The sequence below is a fragment of the Theropithecus gelada genome, chromosome 14, assembly GCF_003255815.1.
Source record: "Theropithecus gelada isolate Dixy chromosome 14, Tgel_1.0, whole genome shotgun sequence".
NCBI classification, from domain to species: Eukaryota; Metazoa; Chordata; class Mammalia; order Primates; family Cercopithecidae; genus Theropithecus; species Theropithecus gelada.
The window spans coordinates 14837709-14850156 of NC_037682.1; positions in this window are offsets into that span (position 1 = coordinate 14837709).

Genomic DNA, 12448 nt, shown 5'->3' on the forward strand with positions numbered 1-12448 from the left:
TCCCTCCCTCCCTCCCTCCCTCCCTCCCTCCCTCCCTCCCTCCCTCCTTTCTTTCTTTCTTTCTTTCTTTCTTTCTTTCTTTCTTTCTTTCTTTCTTTCTTTCTTTCTTTCTTTCTTTCTTTCTTTCTTTCTTTCTTTCTTTCACCTTTTGTTGCTCAGGCTGCAATGCAGTGGTGCAGTGATCAGGGCTCACTGCAAACTCTGCCTCCTGGGCTCAAGTGTTTCTCTTCCCTCTGCCTCCAAAGTAGCTGGGATTACAGGTGCCAACTATCAGAACTAGTTGACTTTTTTTGTATTTTTAGTAGAGATGGGGTTTCACCACATTGGTCAGGCTTGTCTCAGGCTCCTGACCTCAGGGGATCCACCAACCTCAGCCTCCCAAAGCTGGGATTATAGGCATGAGCCACCGCGCCTGGCCCATTTTCATAACGTAAAAGTGCAAAGGAAAGCAGCAAGTGCTGATGTAGAAACTGTAGCAGGTTATCCAGAAGATCTAGCTAAGATAATTGATGAAGGTGGTTACAACAAACAACAAATTTTCCAGGTAAATGACACAGGTTTCCATTGGAAGAAGATGCCATCAAGGACTTTCACAGCTAGAAAGGGGAAGTCAATGCCCAACTTCAAAGTTGCAAAGGAAACGTTGACTTTCTCATTAGGAGTTTATGCAGCTGGTCAGTTTAAGCTGAAGCCAATATTCTCTTACTATTGCAAAAATCCTGGGGCCCTTAAGGATTCTGCTAAATATGCTTTGCCTATGCTCTATAAATGGAAGAACAAAGACTAGATTACAGCATCATCTATTTACAGCATGGTTTACTGAATATTTTAAGCCTACAATTGAGACCTACTACTCAGGAAAAAAATATTCTTATAAAAATATTACTGCTCATTGACAATGCACCTATTCATTCAAGAGATCTGATGGAGATGTTAAAGGATATATATTTTTTTCATGCTTGCTAACATACATTCATTTTGAAGCTCATAGGTCAAGGAGTAATTTCAACATTCCAAGTCTTATTTAAGAAATATATTCTGTAGGGCTACAGCTGCAATACATTGTGATTTCTCTGATGGATTAGGGTAAAGTAAATTGGAAATTTCTTGGAAGGATTTTCCATTCCATATGACATTAAAAACATTCATGATTCATGGGAAGAGATCAAGCTATCAACATACACAGGAATTTGGAAGAAGGTGATTCCAATCCTTGCAGATAACTTTGAAGCATTCAAGATTTAAATGGAGGAAGTAACTGCAGATGTGGTGGAAATAACAAGAGAACTAAAATTAGAGGTAGAGCCTGAAGATCTGACTGAATTGCTGCAATCTCATGATAAAACCTGAATGGATAAGAAATTATTTCTTATGGATGAGCAAAGAAAGTGGCCTCTTAAGATAGAAACTACTCCTGATGATGATTCTGTGAACATTGCTGAAATGATAACAGGATTTCTAACATTATATCAACCTCGTTGATAAAGCAGTAGCAGGGGTTGAAAGGATTGATTCCAATTTTGAATGAAATTTTACGTAGGTAAAATGCTACCAAACAGCATTACATACTACAGACAAATCTTTTGTGAAAGGAAGAGTTAATCAATGCAGCAAACTTATTTGTTGTCTTGTTTTAAGAACTTGCCTTAGCTACCTTAACCTTCAGCAAGTCCCACCCTGGTCAGCAGCCATCAACATTGAAATAAGACCTTGCACCAGCCAAAAGATTATGACTCTTTGAAAGCTCAGATTATCTTAGGCGTTATATAACAATAAAGTATTCAAAATTAAGAGAGGTAATTTTTAGAGACATAATGCAATTTGACACCTATAGACTAGAGTATAGTGTGAACGTAACTTTTATTGCACTGAGAAACCATAAACTTTGTGTGACTTGCTTTAATGAAATATTCATTTTATTGCAGTGGTCTGGAACTGAACCCTCAATATCTCTGAGATAGGCCGGTATGTTAAACAGATATCTGCACTTCTATGTACATTGTAGAATTACTCACAATAGCCAAGACATAGAATCAAACTAAGTGTCTATTGACAGATTTATAAACATTAAAAATGTGGTACATATGCACAATAGAATACTATTCAGCTTCTAAAAAGAAGGAAATTCGGTCATTTGAAAGCACATAGATGAACTTGGAGTACATGATGTTAAGTAAAATAAACCAGGTACAAAGACGAACACCACTTTATGTAACTTACATGTGAAATCTGAAAAAGTTAAATTCATAGAAGCAGAGAGTATAATGGTGGTTACCAGGCATTGGAGGAAGTGGTAAGGATTGGGGAGATGGTCACAGGATACAAAATTTCAGTTGATAATTGGAGCAGTCCAATAAATCTATTGTACAGCATGGTGACTATATTTCAAAATGCGCTTTTCTGAAAATTGTTATGAGAATACATCTTAAGTGTTCTCACTGAAACATAAAAGTATCTAAGATAGTGCATATATGAATGAGCTCTCCTGTGCCATTTTACAATGTGTACATATTTTAAAACATCATGTTGTACTCAATAAATATATACAATTTTTATTTGGAAATAGTTAATGGTTTAAAAACATATTCACTAAGAAAAAAAAGAAGGAAATAGTTTTGTTTCACAGTCCCAGTTTTGAAAAGCAAAAATTAAATATTCATTTCATTTTCTCCTGGCCATCATTTTTTAAAAGGTGTCAGAGCCCACCCAAACATATGATACTGCCAGTTAATACTACAATCATCCCACAGTATCGTGGAGGAATTGGTTCCGGGATCCCCAATGATACTAAAATCCACTCATACTCAAGTCCTGCAGTTGGCTCTCTGGAACCTGCAGATAGGAAAAGTCAGCCTTCTGTGTACACAGGTTTTGAATCCTGCAAATACTGCATTTTCAATCTGCATTTGGTTGCAGATGTGGAACCTACAGATATGGAGTATTGACTGTATTTATTGAAAAAAATCCAACCATAAGTGAACCAATGCAGTTCACACCTGTGTTGTTCAGGAATCAATTGTGTTTTTCAGGATATTTAATAATTATATATATTCATATAATCCCAAATCCTTCAAACAATCTTGGGGTCAGTATAATTGTCTATACTTTAGAGATAAAGGAACTGTTAGTTAGATGAATTCATCCAAAGTCACACAGGTGTTTAAATGGCAGTTGTAAAACTATATTTGAATAAATGACTAAATGATTCTTGATTACATGTGCAAATCAAAGGAACATCAAGTAAATGACTATCAAATGTATTGCTATCATAGAGAGATACTTTACTCATTAGCATTGTAGGTTACAAGCGGTTCTCTGGCTGCCTTAGGCAAAAAGGAATTCATTATTGAGGAAAGATCTTAGCACTCAGCTTGGGAACAGAGCGCACCTGTTAAGGATTATATTGTGTTCCCTCAAAACTCACGGGTTGAAGACTTAACCCCCAATGTGACTGTGTTTGGAGACAGAGCCTTTAGGGAAGTAGTTAACGATTAAAGAAGCCTCTAGATCAACAAGGAAACTGGCAGATAATATGGTCTCAAATAGCAAATGACAATTCGAAGAGAAATATTTGTCTATACATCTCACTTGAGAGCTCTTGTCAAAGGTTCTGGGGCCTTAATCCTGGGTGAGTTATTTTCATGTTGTGTAATTTTGAGCAAGCTATTTTCCCTATCTCTGTTTCTATTTCCTGCTCTATAAAATGTGGATAATAGTAATGATTACCTCATAGAGTTGTTGTGAGGACCAAATGAAACAATATACTAAGAAGTTAGAATGTACCTGGCATACTGTTAATTTCTCAATAAATGTAGGTCATTATTATTCAAAACCTGTAGTCAGGCAACTTGAAGACATCATTGAATTTCTCTTAGTTACATTCTCAGTGTCCTTTAATTGAATGCCCATAGCAGCTTTAAAAGACTTCCCTGGTAAATAGCAAATTCTTCTTCCTGAAGCATGAGGGAAAAGTGGAGATAGGGTTGAGCATCTAATAGACCCTGGTGCAGATTTTGTTATTGAGAAACATATGATCTCATGGGAAGAGAGTTAAGGGAACTGAGTTTAGAAGGAGTGAGCCTATGAAAGTTCTGTCAAAAGTAAGCACATTCATAAATATAGAGAGTCATTTGGTTTTATAGTAATGAAAATATTATAATACAGACTTCAAGCAAAATAGCTACTGATTTACATATTATTTCCATTCAAAGAATTAAGATTACTGATGCTTCTAGTGGATCAATCCTGATACTTAGATATCAACCTTCTCACTCTTTCTCAATCAATGACCAAATTGTGTAAGCTCTACTTTTGAATTATCTCAAATCTATGGATCTCTTCTCATCTCAATAGGTTATTATGCTAGCTCAGGTGTCCATCACCTCTTGTGTGTATCCCACTAATAGACATCCTCCTCCTGACCATGTTTTTCCGTCCTAACTTTCCAGTGGCTTGCCATTTCCCCTGTGATGATTTAGAAACTTTTTAACGTAACTTACAAACCTTTTCCCACCTGTCACCCACTTATTTCTGTAGTTCTACAGAAGTGAGGAAGATACATCCAGGAACCATACAATAGTAATTGTGTCCCCCACATGTCTGGAGTTTCTGGCAGTGTCCAAATGTTATGTAATACAGTTCTCTGGAAGAAGGCCAACTCAATTGTCTATATTTTTTGGTTCTTTAAAAATTATTTTTAACAATTTTTGTGGGTACAGAGTAGGTGCATATATTGATGCAAAAATCCTCAACAAAATACTAGCAAATCAAATTCATGAATACATTAGAAAAATTATTCATCATGACCAAGTGCAATGTATCCCTGTGATGCAATGATAGTTCAAAATATGCAAAACAATCAATGCGATACACCATATCAAAAGAATGAAAGATAAAAACATATAATCATCTCAATGGATGTGGAAAAAGCATTTGACAAGATTCAACAGTCCTTCATATTAAAACCTCTGAGCAAACTAGGAAAAGAAGAAACATACCTCAACAGAATAAAAGATATATATGACAGACCCACAGCTAGTATCACACTGAATGGAGAAAAGCTGAAAGCCTTTTTTCCAAGATCTGGAACACACCAGGGATGCCCACTTTTACCAGTGTTTGCTAATATTTTTATGAGGATTTTTGCATCAATATTCATCAGAGATATTGGACTGTAGTTCTCTGCGTTTTGATGTGTCACTGGTTTTGGTATCAGGATAATTCTTGCCTCATAGAATGAGTTTGGAAGTATTCCCTTTTCTTTTTTTTTTTCTTTTTACTTTTTCCCATTTTTCTGTTGGAATTGTTTATCTTTTTAAATATACTTTAAGTTCTGCAATACATGTGCAGAACGTGCAGGTTTGTTACATAGGTATAAATGAGCCACAGTGGTTTGCTACACCCATCAACCTGTCATCTACATTAGGTATTTCTCCTAATATTATCTCTCCCCTAGCCCTTCACCCGCCGACATGCCCCAGTCTATGATGTTCCCCTTGCTGTGTCCATTTGTTCTCATTGTTCAACTCCCACTTATGAGTGAGAACATGCGGTGTTTGGTTTTCTGTTCCTGTGTTAGTTTGCTGCCTTCTCCTCTATTTTTCAGAACAGTTTGAGTAGGATTGATATTCTCCTTTAAATGTTTGGTAGAATTCAGCCATGAAGCTATCAGATCCTAGGCTTTTCCTTATTGAGAGACTTTAGTATAGCTTCAATCTCATTACTTGCTCTTGGTCGGTTCAGGTTTTGGATCTCTTCCTGGTTTAATCATAGTAGGTTATATATGTCTAGGAATTTGTCCATTTCTTTTAGATTTTCCAATTTATTGGTATATAGGCTGGGCACAGTGGCTCATGCCCGTAATCCTAGCACTTTGGGAGGCCAAGGCAGGTGGATTGACTGACCTCAGGAGTTCGAGACCAGCCTGGGCAACACTGTGAAACCCCATCTTTACTAAAATACGAAAAGAAAAAAAATTTAGCCAGATGTGGCAGCGTGTGCCTGTAGTCCCAGCTACTCAGGAGGCTGAGGCAGAAGAATTCCCATAACCCGAGAGTCGGAGGTTGCAGTGAGCCAAGATCATGTCACTTCACTCCAGCTTGGGTGATGGAGTGAGACTTTGTCTCTAAAGAAAAATAAAATTCCAATTTATTGGTATATGATTGCTCATGGTAGCCGCTAATAATCCTTTGTATTTCTGCAGTATCAGTTATAATGTCTCCTGCTTTATTTCTAAATATATTTTTTGGGGTCTTCTTTTTCTTAGTCTGGTTCAAAGCTTGTCAATTTTGTTTAATGTTTCAAAAGACCCTGCTTTTATTTCCTTAATCTTTCATATTTTTTTCCATTTCGATTTCATTTATTTCTGCTATGATGTTTATTATGCCTTTTGCTCTATAAATTTTGGGTTTGGTTTGGTCTTCCTTTTCTAATTCTTTAAGATGCACTGTTAGATTGTTTATTTGAAGTTTTTCTTCTTTCTTGATGTAGGCATTTATAACTATAAACTTTCCTCTTAGTACTATTTTGCTGTGTCTCATAGGTTTTCGTGTGTTTTATTTCTATTTTCATTTCTTTCAAGAAATTTTTCAATTTACTTCTTAATTCCTGCATTAACCCACTGGTCATTCAGGAGCATATTGTTTAAATTTTATGTATTTATATAGTATATAGTTTACAAAATTCCTTGTTATTAATTTCTTTTATTTGTTGATTGATTTATTTTTTTGTGATGGAGTCCTGTTCTGTCACTCAGGCTAGAGTGCAGTGGTGTGGTCTCGGCTTACTGCAACCTCCACCTCCCGGATTCAAGCGATGCTCATGCCTCAGCTTCTCAAGTAGCTGGGATTACAGGTGCGTGATACCATGCATGGCTAATTTTTTTTGTAGTTTTAGTAGAGACAGGGTCTCACCATGTTTCCAAGGCTGCTCTCTAACTCCTGACCTCAACTGATCTGCCCAAATCAGCCTCCCAAAGTGCTGGGATTACAGGTGTGAGCGACGGTGCCCGACCCTGATTAATTTCTAGTCTCAATCCATTGTGATCAGAGAAGATTCTCAATATTATTTCAATATTTTGAATACTTTGACTTGTTTTGTCACCTAACATATGATCTATCATTGAGAATGATAAATGTTCTGAGGATATGAATGTGTATTTTGAAGCTCTTGGATAAAATGTTCTGTAGATATCTATTAGATTTATTTGGTCTATAGTGCAGATTAAGTCTGATGTTTCTTTGTTGATTTTATGTCTGAAAGATCTGTCCAGTGCTGAAAGTGGGGTCTTGAAATCTCCAGCTTTTATTGTATTTGGGTCTATCTCTCTTTTTAGCTTTAACAGTATTTCCTTTATATATCTGGGTGCTCCAGTTGGGGGTGCATATACATTTAAAATTGTTATATTCTCTTTGTTATATTCCTAGGAAACATTAGCTAATTATTTTTGCCTGTCTGTACTTTCCATGATTTTAAGTGTCCACATTGTTTGTTACTCATCTTGTTGTCTTAAGAAATATTTAGCGTTGTTAATTCATACCCTATCATTTTGCTTTACAGAAGCACTTATGTGTATGGGCTCCCCAAATATCTTCTAAACAACCTAAGATAAGGGCTTATAACTCTCATTCTTCAAGAACTTATCTCCAAAAACCTCAATTGGCACGACGGTTAGACTCTCTCTCCAGTGAGGAATTGTAAAAAAGTAGATATACCTTTGAAACTTCAGGTCTAGTACTTTGGTCATCCTCTGTAGCACTAAATGACTTGTTCTCTTCAGTCTTCACGGAATTCATGATGAGCTCAAAGACAATATAACTAACTTCTACTAGTGGACAAGATGGAGAACCAAGGATTGAATTTATTCTGCCGCCTGAAATGTCTAGAAACCAAAAAGATAAGATCGATGAAATAACCACTTTCAAACACTGGACATCAGGCTGTGTGGGACCTCATCTCTGATATCTGAGAAGAAAATCATATGAGGTAACCCCTATGGCTATCTAGCTTTCTATATGGCGTTTCCAAGGCATATCTCAGGGAGGGGAAACAGGCAGAATCTAGTAGCTTCCCTGAGTTGAGAAGACAAGGTGGGAGTTTTGGGAGGCCAGATGACTGGAGCTTGTATGGCAGAGTACGAGGAAGAAGAGAACAACAGGAGCACACAGTATCAGAGATCTGCAGTGGGTATCCTTTGAGATGTCAGCTTGGTGAATGCATGAGTGTAACGAAACTGTTGAAAAGGAACAGGAAAATAAACATCGAAAAGGAGCAGATGTAACAATTTCTGAGGCTCATACAGGATGGAAAATAGTTTCAGTTCTCAAAAATCTGACTAGAAAACTTCATAATTCGTGAAGTATCAGGGAGAGTACTCAGAAAGTATTGCTTCCATAGTGGGACAAAATTAGCCCTTGTTCTGGTCCCACCTAACAAATAAATACAAGCATTGAAAGTATAAAATGGTTTCCATGTAAAATAACAACGTAGTAGAACAAAGTTCAAGAATATTTATAGGAATGTAAAAATTTTTGGCACCTAACATTGTGAAATTAACAAAGCTTGACATCTAGTAAAAAAAATCAGGAAGTATTTAAAACGTGGAAAAAATATGCCCACAATGACTAGAAACATCAGTGAATGGAGACAGATCAAGAAGTGAGAGAGATGATAGAACTAGTAGTCAGGAACATTAAAAGTCTTTACCTTGAATTTTTGGCCAAAATGGAGTAACAGGGACTGGATTTTCCCCTAGCCTGAAAACAAAACAAAACAATAAATAGCAGAATACATGAAATACTGGCTTGCAAGGAACTGGACATCATGCAGTTAAGGACAGTGACAACTGAGATGTGTCCTACAATCCACTCTAGCAGAATACCTTGAGGGATTCCAAGCCAGTGTCGCAAGGAAAGGCAGAAAGGCAAAGCCAGTTTGAATTCCAGATTTGAGGAGACAAAGCTGAGAGACCAAGGTGACAAGAGATCACAGGCTACAAACCTGGTGGGAGACCTGGAGAGAGAGAGAGAGAGAGAGAGAGAGAGAGAGAGAGGACTCAGGATATATGAAGAGGGTTCCCCTAAAGTATTCAGCTGTGTACTGATCAGAACAGTGGCTGAGAAAACTTCCCAAAGCCAGGAAACAACCACCCTAAAACTATTACAGTGTAACTTTCCTCTAACCCTCTCCCTGTATCCCTGTTAGGGATCCCCGTTTTCTCATTTCTAGATTAAGGAGTTTGGCTCAGATCAAACTCTTATTGTTCCTGTGAATTGGTTCCTCTGAGCTTTGTAAAAAGGATTCCAGATCCCACCCCCACAGACTCTGAGTCAGTGTGTCCGGGTGTGACTGTGGAATCTGCACTTTTATCTGCCTCACTCCACAACCCCCGCCTCAAATGCGCACCACGCTGTTTAAACAGCTGCCTATGTCACCGCAGCATGACCTCAATGCTTTCCTAAAGCTCCAGAACCTGTGAAGGTAACTTGTGCTTGCAGCTGTGCTTGCTTACAGAAGCAGAGGCTGGATGTCAGTAACCACCGGGCTACAAGATGGGAAAGAGCTCAGCAGCCTACCCTAACCTGAATCCTTGCTAATTACCATACCTAAATCTCTGCCCCGGGGGGGGAAATGGGCCTTGTTAGGCACATGTAGTGCTGTGGTGCAACAGACAGTATGAGACTGTGAGACTCAACTCCTGGAAAGCCCCATCTCTTTCCAGGAATCCTTGTCCTCAGTCTCCACCTAGGAACCCTTTTTAAAAGACCTTAAAAAGCATCCCCTTACTACACCCCAGGCACTGTGAGCAGGATCTCCCCTACTCCGTTCCTCGATCAGTGAATAAAGTTTCTGCTCTGCTTAACAGAAGCTGGTCTCGTTCTATGGGTGCCAATGGCACCAGGCAGGGAAAGGACCCACCAAGGTCAAATGACCCAGTTGAGATTCAGGAACACCCAGATAATCTCCAAGTATCTTTTCAGGAGTAAAATTCTTGGCCTTTGAAGCTGAGAGGCGGGAAGGGAATTACCACAAAGGGCGGCGGCCCAGCTCCCCATCCAAAACCTCTTTGACTTTGGGCTGAGGTCCATCTGCCTACTGCCCTTGCCAGCGATCGCCCTAAGAACTCCAGGTCCGACCCAGGACCAGAAAAACTAAGTACAGAACCCGCGAGTCTGTCTAGACAGTGCACGTGCGGGTGCCCGACGCTCCGGATTCGCAGGTGTTGGAAAGAGTGCTCTCTTGTGGCTCTCAGCTGAACTTTTCCAGCCTGGAACAAGCTGGTGCGCTGGAGGAGCCTGGGAATTGACCCTCTCGCTGGGAAAGGGACGAAGAGTCTCTGGAGGCTATTTTCTCTTATTCAATGGAAATGACTCATCTCTCATCCACTTTGGAAGCCAATTGGCTTGTCTCCAGACAGTGATTGAAGCGACGGAAAGGGATGAGAGCGCAGGCCTGCGCGCGCGCGGGTGGTTCAGAAGGCCAGGCTTAGGGGACTGCGCGCCCACTCACCCACCCTTCCACCCTCCGTATTTTTCCGGACGACCTATCCCGGTCCCAACCATCCCCTCCTCCGCACCACTATGTCCAGCTCCCGCATCCCAGGATAAACTGAGCAATCACTGCCCTGCTTCTTCCTGCTCATCAGCATGCCTTGTCTCCCAGTGGAGTCCGAGAAGGAGTTGCACCGCTGCTGGGCGGGTATGGGAGGCGCCTGGCAGTTTCGCGCTTTTTCCGCCTTTTGATTGCCAGCGGAAGCAGCGCAGCGTGCTGGCGGGAGCTGCATGGCGAATAGCCCGCCATGGTGCTTCAGTGTGTGTGGCCTTTGCTGCCATTCTGCCGCTACTGGGTAGGGTGGGCGGCAGTGGCGGGACTAGCATCCAGGCGGGATCCGTTGGCAGCAGCAGAGGGAGCTCCGCCCTGAAGATGCAGAGGCCCAGCTTCCAGCTGATTGCAAGTCCCAGAGCAGGTTGCACCTGCGTCTGCGTCTAGAGGCACTTAGCCTGTTCCGCAAATGATCTAACTTCTCAGTGGGGCTGGCGAACACAGACAATGACAACCTGGACGAGGAAGCGGCCAGCACTGCTTAGGCCGGGTTCCTAGGTCGCGCATTACTGAGTGCGGAACTTTACCCTGTGGATGAAGACACTAGAGTTGGGCATCCCCAAAGCGATGATCAAAGAAGTGCTTTGCATGAGGCTTGAGAAAACACCTTACTGTTTAAGAACAGAAGGTCTTACTATCTAAAAACCTGAATAGAAGGAGATGCCTTCAGTATTGAGTGTTATTTTTGAGAGGTTGCACGAAGAAGGGGAGAAGATGGTGGATTAAGGGGTGCTGGTGAGATTTATTTTGTAACTCATAGAAGGACAGACGTTTATGTAAAAGTTGATAGTTTTGGTGGAATAATCATGAGCATGTTTCTGAACTTAATGTAAAATATACAAAGACCCCTAAAATCACAGCTTAAATTACACGGGTCTTGTGGTGTTTGGAAAGAGCAAATCCCCTGAGGTGGGGGTGGGAGTGGAGGAAAGACCAGGGAATGTCTATTCATTTTGTGAACTAGAAGTTGGGTTAAAGCCTATTATATCCTGTGATGTTGGTTGTTAGTCTCAACCTGAAACCCTTATCGCTAGTCATCCACTTCTTATTAGCTTTGTGACCTTGAATGAAAGTTCAAGGTTCCCTTCTTTCTTTGCACCTCAGTTTCCTTATGTATACAAGGGAAAAAAATCAAATTTGGCCATCCTAAAATGTGGATTCATAGTGCATCAGTCCCCTTAGGGTAAAAGAAAAGTATTTGTTGATTTATAAGACTTCAGATTTATATTCTTCTGAGGGTCAAAGGAATATATTTGTGGATTTGAGGGTCTTCAGAAATTATATCAGTAGCATATTTACAGGCAGGAAATATTAGAGAAAGAATTTTTTAATTTTTATTATTTTTTAAGACCGAGTCTCGCACTGTCGCCCTGGCGGAAGTGCAGTGGCGTGATCTCGGCTCACTGCAAGCTCTGCCTTCCGGTTCAGCCATTCTCCTGCCTCAGCCACCCGAGCAGCTAGGACTACAGACGCCCCACCACGCCCAGCTAATTTTTTGTATTTTCAGTAGAGACAGGGTTTCACAGTGTTAGCCAGGGTGGTATCGATCTCCTGACCTTCATGATCCGCCTGCCTCTGCCTCTGAAAGTTCTGGGGTTACAGGCGTGAGCCACAGTGCCCAGCCTACAGAAAGAATTTTAACTAATCTAATAGGAACAGAGATCTCAGATAAGAGCAGATAAAAAAGAAAAAAAAAAAAAAAAGGAAACAACGGTGAGCAAAAAAAAATCTGGCCAATTTTATGTAGAAAGTTAACTCTAAATGGACAATGATAGGCTCTCCGGGAATGTGTAATAAAAGGTTTAAAGAAGGATTCTTTAAATAGAAGTGACACACTGCAAGGGAAATT